General features: G+C 51.5%; 1 protein-coding gene across 10 annotated transcripts in view; it reads right to left on the bottom strand.

The window, feature by feature from the left end:
* AKNA (AT-hook transcription factor) overlaps positions 1–16,121 on the bottom strand; it is a 61,086-nt gene extending 44,965 nt beyond the window's left edge. For 3 of the 10 annotated variants that reach the window (XR_012424440.1, XM_074016726.1, XM_074016727.1), the window contains exon 1: positions 16,089–16,121. The gene's annotated coding sequence lies outside the window, so the exon portion shown is untranslated. Of the gene's footprint in view, positions 1–5,517; positions 5,641–8,214; positions 8,334–14,396; positions 14,505–14,986; positions 15,604–16,088 lie in introns of those variants that run through there. The other 7 variants (XR_012424441.1, XM_045373712.2, XM_045373709.2 and 4 more) reach the window with 6 other exon arrangements.
* Between the last annotated feature and the right edge of the window lie 785 nt (positions 16,122–16,906).

Genomic DNA, 16,906 nt, shown 5'->3' with positions numbered 1-16,906 from the left:
CTCAAACGAAAAGACATGAAGTCCCAGCACATGCTACAGTATAGATGAACCTCAGAAACATTATGCTAAATGAAAGATGCCAGACACAAAGGCCACATATAGTGTGATTCTATGGATAGGAAATATCCAGGCAAGGTACCTCCTTGGAGAGTGAAAGCAGACGGTATTTGCCAGGGGCTGGGGGAGAGGAGAGTGGGCACTGCTTGCTGGGTATGGGATTTCCTTCGGAAGTGAGAAAAATGCTTTGCAAATAGATGGAGGTGGCAGTTACACAACACTGTGAATATACTAAATGTCACTGAACTGTTCATCTAAAAATGGTTAGTTTTATGTTACGTGAATTTCACCTCAATTTAAAGAAAAAGCCTTCCTAGTGAGGCGACCTGGGGACGGGGAGCAAGCCTACCGGGGCTTTCCTGGACCTGGGAGTGGTTTTCCCCGATGGCTGGGGTATTGAACACAGGGAAAGCCCATCAGAGGTGTGGTTTAAAAGTTCCCCTCGGGCTGCTCTGGGAAAATGAACCAGGGAGGCTGGCCACACAGGGACCTGTCAGGCGGCTGCTGCAGGAACAGGGTAGCCAGAGAAGGGCTCCTCCGCTGCCTTCCCTCAACCCTCTCCTTCTTTCCCTCTTTCCTTCTCCCTCTTGTCTCCTTTTGCCTCTTCCTTCCCACGCTCCCGCTATTTCCCTAAGCGCTTCCTCTATGCCAGCACTGAGCCAGGTCCAGGAAGTGCAAAGCTGACCCAGAGTGGGCACGGTCCCCCAGGGAGCTCCCTGCCATGGAGGGTTCAGAGAACTGCCGCCCATCAGCGCAGCGGCCCCCAGGGCGGCTCACACAAAGGCCTTCTTCCACAGATGGGGAAACTGGGGTCCAGAGAGGGGGAGAGGCCTTACCCAAAGCCGCACATGGGTCAGGACAAGGCAGGGGCGAAAGTCAGCCTCCTGGCCCACAGTCTGGGCTTTCTCCCCTGCATGCTGTGTCGAAGGGAGTATGACTCCAGGCCTCCCAGGATAGAAGGTCTGTGTTTGTCCCTTTATCCTTGTGAGCACTTGGATCCTGCTTGATTTGTATGGCTGAGAAAAGTCAGCAGGCAACTATTTGTGGACACAAAGTTCCCCAGGGAACAGTGCAGCCCGGGAAAGGCTGACTTCTCAAGGGCTGGAGGAGGGAGGGACAGGGAATACCATTCTTCCCTCCTTGGCTGCAGCTCCTGCTCTGTGGATGGGTGTTCGGGGCTTCTCTCCTCTGTCCCCGCCCAGTCTTCCTCTCTACCCCCAAATGCAGAGCCCCACAATTTCCTCCAGATCACCCTGCGTGTTGTCTTCCAGCCCCACAGTCCCCGCCACATGTGAAGAGCCCACTCGGCGCCAGCCTGGCTAGAAGCTTTACTTTTAAGTTCTCAATCTGCCCTCCCTACAAACATGAGGGTAGAACTTGGCTAAGATCACCCGGCTACTTCCTGCCAGAGCAAGATCTGCAGTTGTCAGTTTCGGCCTAGTGGCCCCCAATATGTTTTTAATCACACAGCCCATCCGTAAAAATAAATGTGCTCGAACACATCATGCTAATATATTACATGTATTAGAAAGAATACTTTCAAAAGTGATTTTCTAAAAAGATGCAATTGAAAATTGGCCAGGCACAGTGGCTCACACTTTTAATCCCAGCACTTTGGGAGGCCGAGGTGGACAGATCACTTGAGCTCAGGAGTTCAAGACCAGCTTGGGCAACACGGCAAAAGCCCATCTCTACTAAAAATAAAAAGGAGGCTGGGCGTGGTGGCTCACGCCTGTAATCCCAGCACTTTGGGAGGCCGAGGCGGGCAGATCACCTGGAGGTCAGGAGTTCGAGACCAGCCTTAACATGGAGAAATCCCATTTCTACTAAAAATACAAAATTAGCCGGGCATGGTGGTGCATGCTTGCAATCCCAGCTACTCGGCAGGCTGAGGCAGGAGAATTGCTTGAACCTGGGAGGCGGAGGTTTCGGTGAGCCGAGATCGTGCCATTGCATTCCAGCCTGGGCAACAAGAGCGAAACTCCATCTCGAAATAAATAAATAAATGAAAATACAAAAGAAAAATAAAATAAACACAGGTGACCCTTAATGACACAGTTTGAACTGCACAGTTTGAACTCTACTTACATGTGAATTTTCTTCTGCCTCTGCCACCCCTAAGACAGTGGATCAATCCCCCCTCATTCCTCCTCCTCAACATGAAGATGACAGGATGAAGGCCTTTGTGATGATCCATTTCCACTTAATGAAAGTAAGTAGATTTTCTCTTCCTTAAGATTTTCTTAATAGCATTTTCTTTTCTCTGGCTTACTTTATTGTAAGAAAACAGTACGTAATACATATAACGCAGAAAATATGCATTAATCAACTGTTTATGTTATCAGCAAAGCTTCTAGTCAACAGCAGGCTATTGATAAAGTTTTGGGGGAGTTAAAAGTTATAAGCAGATTTTTGACTGCATGAGGCACTCCTAACTCCTGTGTTGTTCAAGGATCAACTGTATTTTATTTTATTGAGACAGGGTCTCACTGTTACCCAGGCTGGAGTACAGTGGCGATCAGAGCTCACTGCAGCCTTGACCTCCTGGGCTCAATTGATCCTCCCACCTCAGCCTCCTGAGTAGCTAAGACCACAGGTACGTACCGCCATGCCTGGCTAATTTTTAAATTTTTTTTGTAGAGATGGGGTTTTGCCATGTTGCCTAGGCTGGTTTTGAACTCCTGGGTTTAAGTGATCCTCCTGCCTCAGACTCCCTATGTCCTGGGATTACAGGCATGAGCCATCCACCCAGCTGGCCAACTATATTTTAAATAGAAGCTCTAATTCTTGCTTCTCATACCTTCTGCAGGGCCTGTACCCTTCTTGGAAATCACTGCCAGGGATCTTAAGCTTCAGTGTACTTAAGAATCCTCTAAGCAGGCAGTTTCCTGAAACAACCTGCAGAGAGCCTGACTCAGTGGCCCTGGGATAGGGCCCAGGAATCTGCATTTTAAACCAGGGCCTCAGGCAGGGCCTGCCCTTTGAAGTTCACTAGGCCTCCTCGCTTCTGCTGTTATGGCAGGTGGAGGAGGGGCTACAGTTTAGCTGTTGCTTTTCTGGTTCTGAAGCCTCTGCTGAGGAAGGGGCCGGGGGAGGCATGTGGTTTTTGGACTTTTTGAAGGGCTTTTTTTTCTAGCTCTGCCACAGAGCAGCCTGCCCAATCACAGAGGCCTCTGGGTGCACAAAGAGGAACATCCTGTCTTCTGGGATGACTCAGTCATGGCAGAAATCTCACTGTAACCAGGTCAGAGGCAGCTGCAGTGACTGGCTAGAGTTTCACACTTGCCCCCAGCGCCTAAGCCAGTGAGCCTTTCCTGAGCGAGGCCTCTGTCTTCCATGTGAGCCATGGCCCTCCGCACCACAAAGCCCCAGAAATGGCCATTCAGCTAGTCAGTCAACAAACACACATTAGTGCCAACTACCTGCCAACTTCAGGTTGGGATGATGCTGTGGTAGAGAAGCAGGCTGGGCATCAGGAGATGGGTGCTAGTCCCGGCTGCTGTTACTCACTGTGTATAGCTGGGCTTGCATTTTCTTCACCGTAAAACAGAGAAAGTACCACCTGCTCTTGCTACTGCAAGGGGATATCACCCTGCTAGGGTGGGTTGGGAGGCAGGGGATGAGACGCAAAGAGCTTTGAATTTGAAGTCCCTGGTTGACTCAGCTCCTGAGGGCAATAGCCTCAGAACTGCTAACTTCTCTCTTCCTCCCTGAGATCACATTTCAAAGTACAAAGATACATACCGAGCACCCTGTGGGTGCAAATTAACTTTTTAAAAAAGCCCTACGACTTCCTACTATATACCAGGGACTACATAAGATGCAAAGAATGTAGAAAAGAGTAAAAGCATTCCAAAATTTTAAACAGTTGGGGGTAGTACAATACAGAAGCGTTATCAAAGGAAGCTTTAAGGTGGGCTTGAGGAACAGTGAGGATTTGGGGGAGAAGATTGGGGAGGGCATTCCAGGCAGAGGGAGCAGCATAGGCAAAGGCACGGAGGTCTGAAAGTATGGCCTGGCTTTGAAGGAGAGCTATGGACAGGGGTGCCTGAATGCCAGGTAAAGGCAGAGTTGTTCCAGCCAGCCTTCGTTAGGGCAGCAGGGCTGCTCCTAAAAGGCAGTGAGTGGGGTTTGGTGAAGACTCCAGCCGTGTGAGCTGGGGAGGGCTGTGGAGTTCAGGGTCCCCGCCATCCCTGGAGAAACTGGCCCCACAAGGAAGTAGCAGCCACTGCACCCTCCTTCTGTACATCTTCTTACTCGCAAGCCGCCACTGCCCCTGCTCTCTCAGGGGTCTAATAGACCCCCGAGGTGTCTATCTTCAGTTTCCGGGTGGGATGGTCTCCTCTTCCCCACCACCCACACAGGGCTTCTCCGCCTGCTCAGTCATTCCACAGCCAGGGACCCTTCCCTTTATGGCTCAGTCCCTCAGAACTGCCCAGACTCCCAGGTTCTCCTTTGCCAGCCCAGCCACGCAGCCCGCACTGCCTCCCTCTGCCCTCTGCAACCCCTTCCCATCCAGCCAGGGCTGTCCAGGGTGCCCCCGTGCTTCTACCCCCACCACCACCCTGACGCCTCCCAGATGAGGAAACTGAGGCACAGAGGCGTGGCAGGCTTTCAGAAGACCTCATAGTCAGGAACCGCAGATGATTCAAAGCTGGGGTGTGCAACTCTGAAACCAAGGCTGTAAGATGTGTCAGGGAGATGGGGAAGGAAGACCCCCCCAAATCAGTAACCAGACCTTCCAAAAAGGCTGTGTTGTTGGGCTCAACCATCCCCCCCACCCACCGGTTGGCAGGGCACAGACCTCCTGTTCTCAAGGGCTTCCCACCGGCTATGTGGACACTAGTCCCACAAGGAAGCACCAGCCACTCCCCCTCTGTGTGTCCTCTCCCCGCCCCCAGCCCACTCCAGCAGCACAGGCCGAGGAGAAAGAGAAACGTGCCCTGGCTGTTGACAGCTCTGGTCTTGCCATCCTCGAGAGCTGAGCTGGGTCTGCTGGTCTTCGGACAGTCCTTGGCTCCTCTCCTTGCCCTTACACAGCTGGCCTAAGGGGCCACTCCTTCGATTGGGACCACCTCCCTACGCCGTCACTGCCTCCTGGCCTGCTCCCCATCCCTGCATCGTCTCTGAGACCCCTTAGCAACCAAGGACACTAACTCTCCAGGTGCAGACGAGGACACCCCAGGCACAGAGATGGCCTCGCCTGTCCAAGTTCACAAGAGATCAGAATCAGAGCTGGGACTGGAATCTAGCATCCTGAGGCTTGACGAAATCCTCCTTAAAACCACCCTTGCCCTGGAGGCCGGGCTCCCCTGAGCCAAGAGAAAAGCGGTGCAGCTCCAGCAGCTGCAACTTCCTGGCTGGGCTGGTCCGGCTGCCTGGACTGTCCCAGAGAGTCTGTGACTGGCCCGTCCAGAAGGAAGGCGGCCTCCTGGGCCCTCCTCCGTTCGGATCTCTTACCTCTCTCGGGCTCCACCACCGTCCTGCCGACCCAGTTTCAGGGGACCTGTCTGTGAAGTCTTTGTTCCAAACCCAGGGAGCCCCCTGTCTCCATTGCGCCCTGGCCCGCCTCCAGGCCGTTCTGCCAGCCCAAGCTGCTGCTCACAGACCAGCATCGCTCCCCACCTCTCCCCGCCCCTGCGGCGGCTGAGGCCGCCTCGCCTCGGCAGGAAGCGCCCAGCCTGATTTCCTACAAGTGTTTGTCAGAAGGAGGGGGTTTGTCTGCGTGCAGAGCAAGAGCCGGAGGAGCTTAACCCCTTGCAAACCCTCTGCAGTCTGCGCTGCCCAGGAAAGGACTCAGGGAACGAACTCCTGACGTCCTGGGCTTGGGATCATCTCAGCCCAGGCCCTGCAGGTACAGATGGGGAGACTAAAGTACAGAGAAGGTCAGAGGCTTGGCCAAGGTCACACAGCATGCTGTAGCTCCTACCTCCTAGGCCCTCTTCAACCATGGCCTGACCTTAGCCGAGGCTCCTTCCGTCACTAGGCCTCAGGGCCCATCTGCATGGTGAGAGCTCAGACTCAACATTACTCCTGCCCTTCCAGCTCTGACTCTAGCAATGTGCAACCTGAATCTCAGGGAGGCCTTGGCGGCGATTCCTGCCATCTCAACCCACTGTCCTGACCCCGAGATAGTCCTGCAGCCAGAGTGGGATGTTCTGGGCAGCATGGAGGTGTGAAACTGGCAGATCAGGTAAACTTTCCCTGTTGTAAGAACCCTCCAAGGGTTCACCAGATGTTGGGAACAGATCGATCCTGATGGTCAGTCAAGCTGTCTTTTCTCAAGCCCCAGCATCCCATTCCTTCATTCATAGGTACTCACTGAGCTCCTACTGTGTGGCGGGTGCTTTTAAAGGTGCTGGGAATATGGCAGGACCCAAGACAGGCCAGTCCCCTGCTCTCTACTCTAGCAGAGACATGGACAATAAGCAAGCACATGTATAATTTCAAGGAGAGAGCTGTGAACAATGAGACCGAGTGATGATCCGTGTCCTGGGCCAGGTGGCACTGAAGCCTGGGACTCACCCCGGGCCAACAGAGTCGGTCTCTGGGCATCAGAGATTTTAAGTGTCCCAGGTGACTGGCCCTGGTAGAGAACCCATGGGTCCAAGAGTAATGGGTTGGAGGAGAAGGGTTATAGGATTGTCAGGAAAGTCTCTATGAGGAGGTGACATTCAAACAAGGCACTGGAAGGAAGAGGGGGGCAAGAGCAAGCCACAAGAAGGGCTGGGGCAGTGTTCTGGGAGGGCAAATGGAAAGGCCAAGGTGGGGGAGTCAGTGGGCTTTCCCTGAGAACAGCAAGCCCTGTGTACCCGGGACAGAGCGAGTCAAGCAAGAGAGGCAGGATCTTCACAGAAGAGGGGGCACAGGAGCACAAGAGGCTCCCAACACTGGCCCCACCCAGGACCCAGAGACTCTGAGTCAGAAAACAAAAAGAAAAAGGAAAAAAATCAGGCCTCTGTATTGTCCAAAAAGCCCTCCAGGTAATTCTGATAAGCAGTCAGATTTGGGAACTAGCCATGTAGGAGAGAAAAAAATCTTAGAGTCACTGTGGACCTGGGTTCAAATCCCAGCCTCATCTCTTGCTGGCTCTGACCTTTGAAACTTCACCTCTCTAAGCCTCAGTTTCTTCATCTGTAAAAAGGGATAAGAAGAGTAGCCACCCCACAGGGGCTGCTATAAAGATTCACTGAGGAGATGCCTACCAAGGGTACAGCAGGGGACCCAGAACACAGTCATGTATGAGCTTTTTTATTATTGTTACTACAACTATTGCTGTACTTAGGTATAAGTCTCCAGTCTCCTCTAAAGGCTAGATCTTAATACCTTTCCTGAAGCCTGGCACACTGTTTATGGCTGATGAATGCATTCCATGAATGAATGAATGAATGAATGAATGAGTGGACTTTCCCAAGGTCAGCTGGTGAATATCTAGCATAGCCAGGGCTAGAACCAGGAGCCGTCATCCTAGTAATCGCCCACCCCTCTATCCCCTTCCCTGCCTTTTCCCACATCTGGGTGGCAGGGCTCTCCTTGCAGCCCCCAGCCCCACATGGAGCAGAGCCAAACCCTAATGAGGCCCCTCCCTACCAGCCCTGGCAGCCATGTGTGCCATTGTGTGAGGGGCGGGTTCCCCTGACACCCTGTCACTCACTCACCCTCCCTCCCTGGTCATTAACCCAGGCAGCACTGCTATCAATGCCAGGTGGCTGCCATTGCTGGGCATGGCCTGTGGCCCCTGGATAACCCCAAACCCATCTTAGGCGCAGCCACCTAACACCAAGGAGAACCACCTGCAGTGCAGTCTGTTCCATTTCCTTGCACCCCCAAGCACGACCAACCCTCCTCCCTGCCTTTGCTCATGCACCGCCCCCTCTTAGATCACTGTCCCCACCCACAGGCCAAATTCTAGCAGACCGAAGCAGCATGTCCAAGACTGAGCTCCTACTATTGCCACCCTCCAAACCCACCCCTCCTCAGTTTGACCCATCTTTCACCCAGGTACATACTGAGAATCAGCTGTGACCCTGGATGCTTCCCTTTCCCTTACATCCCGTAACCAATCCATCATCAACTCCCAGTTATTTCATTTCCTAAATTTCACCAGAATCTGTCCCTGTTTCTGCATCCCCATGTGGGTCCCTGGATCGGCCTTACCTGGAAAGCTCTAGGGTCCACTAATCTGTTCCCCGCCCTGCACCGATGCCATCTTCCAAGATAGAAGCTTCCAAACAAGACCGCTCCATGCTTCAGACGCACAGCTAGCTACCATGGCTCTGAGAAAGAAGATGAAACTCCATAGGCTGGCCGTTGCTCCAGCCTCTTCTCCTGCCACCCTCTCTGCCCTTGGTCAGCGTGCTCCTGCCACCCAGGCCTCCTTGCTCTTCCTGGGACAGATGTGCCCTGCTCCTCCCCTCATCCAGTCCCACTTCTTTTCCCTGTTAACTTCTAGGCAACCTCCAGATCTCAGCTCCAGCATGCCCTCCCTGGGGACTCCCCATTTGGAACTATATTTTGTATGTGATTATTTGACTAACATCTGTTTCTTGACTCAACTGGGAGCTCTGTGAGGCTCTCATCATCATATCCCCAGGACCCAGCACACAGAACCTGATATATAATAGAAATACAATAAATATATCCTGGATGATCCACCCGACCTAGCTACTTGCCTAAGCCTGACTCATAGCCCTCATAACAACCCAATGAGGCTGATGTGACAACCCCATTTCACAGCTGAGTAAACAGAGGCCCCTAGAGCCCAAGCAGCTTGCCCAAGGTCACAAAGCTGATGAGCTGCAGTAGAGTTTCAAACACACAAAGACCCGGCTTCTAATAACCGAGCTTGGTGCTCACAGCATTGCAGCCCACAGAGATAATTAATACCTGTGCACAATAAAATCGAGAGTGGAGCTTATTACCAACTAATTGCAATTCACAAAGCCAATGTTCCGATTTTATAGTGAGGCCCTGGTTCCACACAGAGCCTTTTGGTTTCCCAAAATGCTTTCTTCTTTATAGCACTAGATGTTCAAGAACAGAATGTCAAAGTGGGAAGAAAAGGATTATTCCATTGTATAGGTGAGGACACTGAGGCCCAGAGAAGAGAAGAGATTAGTTCCTGGTCACCCAGAAAAGAAACAACAACAAAAACCTCTGACTCCTGGCCGGGCACAGTGGCTCACACCTGTAATCTCAGCACTTTGGGAGGCTGAGGTGGGCGGATCACCTGAGGTCAGGAGCTCAAGACCAGCCTGAGCAACATGGTGAAACCCTGTCTCTACTAAAAATACAAAAATTAGCTGGGCGTGGTGGCAGGTGCCTGTAATCCCAGCTACTTGGGAGGCTGAGGCAGGAGAATTGCTTGAACCTGGGAGGCAAAGGTTGCAGTAAGTCGAGATTGCACCATTGCACTCCAGCCTGGGCGACAGAGCAAGACTCTGTCTCCAAAACAAAAACAACAAAAAACCTCTGACTCCTACTGCCAGGGCTTGATGACTTTCATCCTTTTACCAGCAACAGGCATGTGCGTGGCTGTGTCTGCAGAACCCTGCCAGCCCTTCCCACGAGCCTGAGGCACAAGAATCACTTGAACCTGGGAGGCGGAGGTTGCAGTGAACCGAGATCATGTCACTGTGCTCCAGCCTGGGCAACAGAGTAAGACTCTGTCAAAAAAAAAAAAAAAAAAAAAAAAAAAAAAAAAATCCACAGGGAGTCTAAGGGAGAGAGGAGGCAGGTGAGGATTTCCGGAGTGAACCAAGAAGAAATGATGAAATATTCTCTACTTCTAGGAAAGTAGAGACCCAAGTTCCAGCCTGAGTGACCAGGAACAAGCACCTTCCTTTCTCTGAGCTTTGGAACCTGGGGCTTAATGAGATTGTCTCTGAGGTTATCAGAGATTATCTTCTAACACTAAACCTCCTGGATTCTTTATTCCATTTGCCCACTCAGGCAGAAATGCCATGCTGACAGGAGGCTGCAGGGCACAAGTGTTAAGGCACACGGGCTTTGTGGGCAAACAGAGAACTCCATGTTCTCCCTTGGAAGCTGTGTGGCCTTGGGCAAGCTGCTTAACCTCTCTGAATCCCAGATTCCACCTCTGTAACATGGGCCCATAATTATTTTACAGGGTTCTTGGGATGACCAATGAGACTATGTGCCTGCAGTTCTTGGCCCCGGTGCCCAGCTGGCACAGAGTAACTGTTCACAAATAAATGGCCTTGCCTTTTCCGTGAAACGCCCTATGACCTGCTCCCTGCAGGACTGAGTTTAATTTTCCTCATCCACAGCTTCCACAGTTATCAACCCCAGCTCTAGTGATGAGTCCTGGACACAAAAAGGGAGAGGCAGTTTTCCCAACTGGAGGGAGGTGCTGACATTTCCCTGTAACCCTATTCCCTGCAACCCTTAAACCAGTTCCAGGGCTCACTGACCCAGCTAGAAACTCCGTCCCCACTCTGAGTAGTTAAGGAGCAGAGCAAACAGGCCCTTCTCAGCCAACTGAGATATGGGTTATGAGGAGGGTGTGGCCATATTGAGGAAAACACATAAATACATTCAAACACATGCTCTTTTCAAAGAGTCAAACAGAAAAAACGTGCATGTGCCAGGAAGGGACTGCTAACAGCAAAACTTTACTGAACACCTATTATGTGTCAAACACCTTATAAAAGCCTTTCCATGGATTCAGATCTCATTATTTAATCATCATACTAATCCAAAGAGGGAGAAATTATGATGCCCATTTTATTTTATAGGTGAGGAAGCTGGTTTGAACCAAGTTGTTTGAATCTGGACTCTGTGTGTGTGTGTGTGTGTGTGTGTGTGTGTGTATATATATATATATTTTTTTTTTTTTTTGAGATGGAGTCTCGCTCTGTTGCCCAGGCTGGAGTGCAGTGGCGTGATCTCGGCTCATTGCAAGCTCCACCTCCCGGGTCCACGCCATTCTCCTACCTCAGCCTCCCAAGTAGCTGGGACTACAGGGCCTGCCACCATGCCCGGCTAATTTTTTTTTTTTTTTTTTGTATTTTTAGTAGAGACAGGGTTTCACCATGTTAACCAGGATGCTCTCGATCTCCTGACCTCGTGTCCGCCTGCCTTGGCCTCCCAAAGTGCTGGGATTACAGGCATGAGCCACCGCGCCCGGCCCCATACAATATAACCTCAATCACTTTGCAACTGAAACTTGCAATAGGTAAAATAGTTGGAAACAATCACAGTGTCCAGTAACAGGTGACCATTGAAAGAAATTGTGATAGTTCCGCTCAAAGGAATAAGCAGCTGTTAACAGTCATGCTAATGAAGAATATCAGATAATGAAAAAATTTTGTTATGTTAAGTGGACAAGCCAGTTATAAAATAACATATATCTAGTTGGAGTCCATTTAAAACAGTAAAATATGGAGGAAGAGGAGGAGGAGGAAAGGAAGGAGACAGGATAGGAAAAAAGGGAGAGAAAGCGAAAGAAAGAGAAGGACATGCTTTAAGATGTTTACAGCAGGCCATGTGCCGTGGCTCATGCCTGTAATCCCAGCACTTTGGGAGGCCGAGGTGGGAGGATCACCTGAGGTCAGGAGTTCGAGACCAGCCTGGCCAACATGGTGAAACCCCGTCTCTACTAAAAATACAAAAATTAGCTGGGTGTGGTGACGTGCACCTGTAATCCCAGCTACTCGGGAGGTTGAGGCAGGAGAATCGCCTGAACCTGGGAGGCAGAGGTTGCAGCGAGCCAAGATCGTGCCACCACACTCCAGCCTGGGAGATAAGAGTGAAACTCTGTCTCAATAAAAAAGAAAAAACAAGTTTACAAAAATTATTACTAGGTTGTAGAATTATAGGCAAGTTTTTTTGATAGGCAACTTTACCATTTTTCCTTTTGTGTATTTTCTAAAAATAACAGTTGCTTTAAAAATAAGAATGAAATGAACATGTACTATTCTTAAAAACAAAACAAATGAATACCACCTCACATCTGTGTGGTGCTTCCTTCTGACCTTGGGCTCCTCCGTCCTCAGTTTCCCCTTCTGTGAAAGGTGAAATGTATGGTTGGGCTCTTTGAGGCCCTTTACAGCTCTGACATCCTATAACATTCTGTAACCCCCACACCTTCTCCTCCTCTGTTTAAACTCTAATACAGTATGTTGTTTTCTGTAATACAGTCATTATGCAACATGTGGGAACACGTGAAAATCACTAAAAGGAAAAGATGCAATCAGCGCCCAGCCTCAGCCACTTTTTGCATTTGGAGGCATGGCATGTGTTGCTGGATTGGATCCTCATAAATAGGCATTTAACAGATGAAGAAAGGCTCAGAGAGGTTACACAACTTGCCCAAAGTCACACAGCACGTTAAGGCACAGTTGGGTCTGTAACCACAAATAAAGCATTATCCGCCAGACGAATCCTTCGTGGGGGACTGAGTGTGCCTCCTAGACCCCGAGACCTCCCCTCCTCAGTCCTGGTCCTTGGCTGTGGTCCCAAGACCCAGAGGAGACTGACAGCTGGACATCCCACTCTGGCCTTGATCCCAGGCTCCTTCCCCAGAATAAGCTGAGCTGGCTGGGGTGGTTGGGGGGACTTGGGGGGAGAATGCTGGCAAGGACCTAGGGGTTGGTATGGGAGTGGCACTGGGCGCAGAAGGTCTCACTTGGCAATGGAGCTGGAGTTCGCCTGACATTTGGCGAGGAAGCCCAGAGCCAAGACGGAACTGCAAGCTGGGGTGCAGGAGGGAGGAGCGAGTGAGAATGTGAGACTTCGGGGGCAGGAAGCCTGGGTCAACTCTGGTAGATGAGCCTTCGCTGTTTTGTTTCAGAAACTTCTTTAATATCCTCAGCTACAGACAAGAGGCTTCTCCTTCCCTCAGGCATGCATGTGTAAATAACAAAATAACATGTTTGTGCACAGGACATGCTCAGAAAATGAAGGGCTTCTGTTAGCCTCCTCCTGGTTCCCCTGGCCAACTGCAGCGCCTCTTCCCTACACCCACCCTGACTTACCCCCTAATCCCTTGGCACAACGATAAGTCTTCTTAGGGCACCATCCTGTCAGGTTTTTCCCCTGCTTAATGACCATCCACAGCTCCTGTCACTTTCAGGTTAAAGGCCAGACATTTTGGCCTGGAATTCAGGCTCAAACCCACCTGTTTGCAAGTCAAGGCTGCTGCACTGCATAACTCACACCGTATACTACAAAAGCCATCCCATTAAGGTTTTCTTCCCAAATCCCATACTTCAGGAGAGCTGCAGTCGGGGGCAGGTGGCCTGGCTCCACTGGGCTCTGCCAAAAAGCCCCCACATCCAGGCTGCCAAGCAGAAGCAAGGCTGGCCTTCCATACCCCAACATACTTCACCTGCAGCTCTCTTAAAAAAAAAAACAGTAAGAAAAAGCCCTGATTTGTGGTGGTTACTAATTTTGATGGTGTTAAATCCCCTTACTGAAATTGGCCATGCCAATTTCAAGCTGTTGATATCACTGAATGAAGCACTGGGAAGAGACGGACACAATCCGCTCTCCTGAGCTGACACCAGCACACCCTGCACACCCCAAAGTAAGGATGCGCTAACACCACTGAGAAGCTGTGTGACTCTTGTCAAGTGGCTTAACCTCTCTGAACCTCAGGCTTTCTATCTGTACAAGAGGGACAACAATAACGCCCACTTCAACAACATCATGTAACTGATATAATCTAGATGACCAACAACAATGTTTTGAGCACCTACTCTATGTAGCACTCTGTACTAGGTAGGCATTAGGGAATAACAATGGTGACAAAACAGATAAGAGCTCATGCCCTCCCAAACCTCACTTGTTGCAGTAAAACCCCTGGCACAGTGGCTAGAATGTAGCACTCAATAAATATTAGCTATAATATTAGCTAATAATACCAATGGTATTATTGTTATCATTATTCCTTCCTTTCTTTGAGCCTCAGTTTCCTCATTTACTTAGAATGTGGACTGAGCAAAAGCTTTCTATGACGCCACCTCACTCGAGCCTTAAAATGGTGGTAAAGTAGCCGGGCGCGGCGGCTCACGGCTGTAATCCCAGCACTTTGGGAGGCTGAGGTGGGCAGATCACGAGGTCAGGAGATCCAGACCATCTTGGCCAACATGGTGAAACCCTGTCTCTACTAAAAATACAAAAATTAGCCGGGTGTTGTGGCACATGCCTGTAATCGCAGCTACTCGGCAGGCTGACGCAGGAGAATCGCTTGAACCCGGGAGGCAGAGGTTCCCGGGAGCCGAGATCGCACCACTGCACTCCAGCTTGGAGACAGAGCTAGACTCCGTCTTAAAAAAAAAAAAAAAAAAAATGGTGGTAAAGTGGGCATTACCAACCTCATTTTATGGAAGGGAAAACTGAGGCACTCAGAACTGAAGCCAGGCTGGGGATCTAAACCCAGGTGTTCTTACTTCTGGTCTCCAGATCATTCCCACCTTCCAGGACTGAGGAAACATAAAAAGGATCAGGAATGCGACTGGGGATATGAATGCTTTAAAAATACTCTTCCTTCTCCACGCCCCCACAGGGGGAAACTGAAGTGTCCATGTCGTGCACCAATTTCCAAAACACCCTCTCAGCCTGACGGCCATCAGCTGGGGCCATTCCCGGTCTCTCTGGAAACCCCGATCCCAGCGCCTCTGGCAGAGTCTGCAGGACGGTGGGAGCTGATGAAATCCCCTTGCAAGAAGCAGCCCCAATCACATGTTTTAAATGCAAACCGGCTGGACCTTAGGAGGCAACCGCCCCACATGGGCATCATCTCCCTCCTGCAGAACTGTGAGACGACTGCCCCAAGGAATAAACCCAGAGTACCAAAACACCATAGGTTCCACTCCCCTGTTAGTAAGTAAACCAGACTTAGGCCCCTTCTAATAGATGGGCAGTCATTGTTTTACTAACAAAACAGCCCCCAAATAAAACCCACCAATTCCAAGGAGGCACCTGGAAGTCTTTCGGGAAGTTCCTGTATCTGTCTAACTTTAGTCTTTCATGCTTCAGTTCCAGCCCATTTCTTCTTCTGTTCTAGAGGACAGGAACAATGTCTCTTTTCACTGCAGCCTGTCTCAGCTTCTCTCTGCTCCAACATAGCCCACGTTTGTGATCCCTTCCGACGATCTCAGAAGCAGGTTTTTAAACATAGGTAATGATGGACTCCAATCCGTCATTTCTTTTAACAAAAGCCCGGGAAAGGAGCTTCGGAAGTGTCGTCTAAGGTCACGCAGCAAGCAGATTCTGGCTCTGCCTGTGCCAGCCCCATCACACTGGGGAGAGCCCAGCTCTGCGCCTCCCTGCTGTGCACCCTTGGACCAGTGGCGCCCCGTCTCTGGACCTCATTCTCCTCCGCAGGCGTACCAAGAGGGAACTGGACTTATTTTTGCAGCCCGTTCAGTTCCTACCATTGTCAAGGCTGCCTACCCGACCCTGGCCCTTGCTCTACCTTCCCCCACTGACAAAAAGAGGAAAAGAAACTTGCGTTAGGCGTCCGGGAAGGGCGCGCGGCTCCGAGGGCCGCCAGGCTGCGGCGATTGTTGCTGGGTGAACGAATCTCACACAAATCCCAGATAGAAAAGCCTCACCTCCCCAGTAACCACAGCAACCCGGGCCACGCCTCCAGCCCAAACACAGCCCGAGGCCCCGCCAAGGCCCAGCCCCAAGCTCCCCCGGGACCCCTCCCCTCCCTGCCACCAGCCCCAGCTGGAAAGAGAAAAAGCCAACGCCCCCATTGTGCGGAGGTGGAGACTGAGGCCGGAGGGTGGAGGCTGCGGAACCCCGCGACCGGCAGGGTTTGGACTGGGGCCCGCATCGCCCGTCCAGGGCTACCTCCCATTCCCGGAGCGGTGATGCGTCTCCTTCCCCATGCGCGTGGGGTTTCCACGTGGAAAAGACCGAAAGCAGCACCGTCCCAGTGGAACGGAGCCCACCGGCGCTGTCCACTCTCCCTCCCCATTCTCCTGACGGAAAAACTGAGTCCCAGCGAGGGGCAGGGACCACCCCGGACGACCCGCGAGTCCCTCCCCGCGTCTCACCTGCTGGCGGCCGCCGCGCGCGGGTGGTTTCCTGGAGTTGAGCGGCAAACAAAGGCCTCCAATCCGGGCGCGGGGCGGGGCGGCGGCTCCTTTGCATAATCCCGGAGGCCCGCCCGGGACGGCAGGGGGCGGCCCCGGGGGCGGGGCCTCGGGGAGCGCACCAATCACCGAAAGGAGGCCGCCGCGACCCGCCCCCAGGGACTCAGGCACCGGGAGCGCAAACCCTGCTGCAGGATGAAAATCTCAGACGTGGGAGGCTGCGTGTCCCTGCTGCAATCAGCCCCACCGCAGATCCGGAGATCGAGGCCCGGTCTGCGGAGGGTAAGGCATTTATGCAAGATCGCACAGAGTGGCACACACCTGTAATCCCCAGCACTTTGGGAGGCCGGGCAGATCACCTGAGGTGAGGAGTTAGAGACCAGCCTGGCCAACATGGTGAGCGCCTCCCCACCCCCAGTCTCTACTAAAAATACAAAAATTAGCTGGGCGTGGTGGCGCACATCTGTAATCCCAGCTATTTGGGAGGCTGAGGCACGAGAATCCCTTGAACTTGGGAGGCGGAGGTTGCAGTGAGCCAAGATTGCATCACTGCACTCCAGCCTGGGCGACAGAGAAAGACTCCATCTAAAAAAAAAAAAAAAAAAGGAAAAACAGATTGCACAGAGCCACAGTGAGGAGGAAATCACAAACTTCCATGGCTGAAGTGGACTGCTTAGTAACGGTAACAATAAACTTTTCTCGATCACTAATTATGGGCCAGACCTGTTGGAAACTCTTCTGCTGTTCAGTTGTCTCCTATGAGGTACGCAGGTATTATC

This window comes from Macaca fascicularis, chromosome 15 (assembly GCF_037993035.2).
Source record: "Macaca fascicularis isolate 582-1 chromosome 15, T2T-MFA8v1.1".
Classification (NCBI taxonomy): Eukaryota; Metazoa; Chordata; class Mammalia; order Primates; family Cercopithecidae; genus Macaca; species Macaca fascicularis.
Note: the sequence above shows the minus strand (reverse complement) of the source record. Positions and strands in the feature narration are given on the sequence as shown.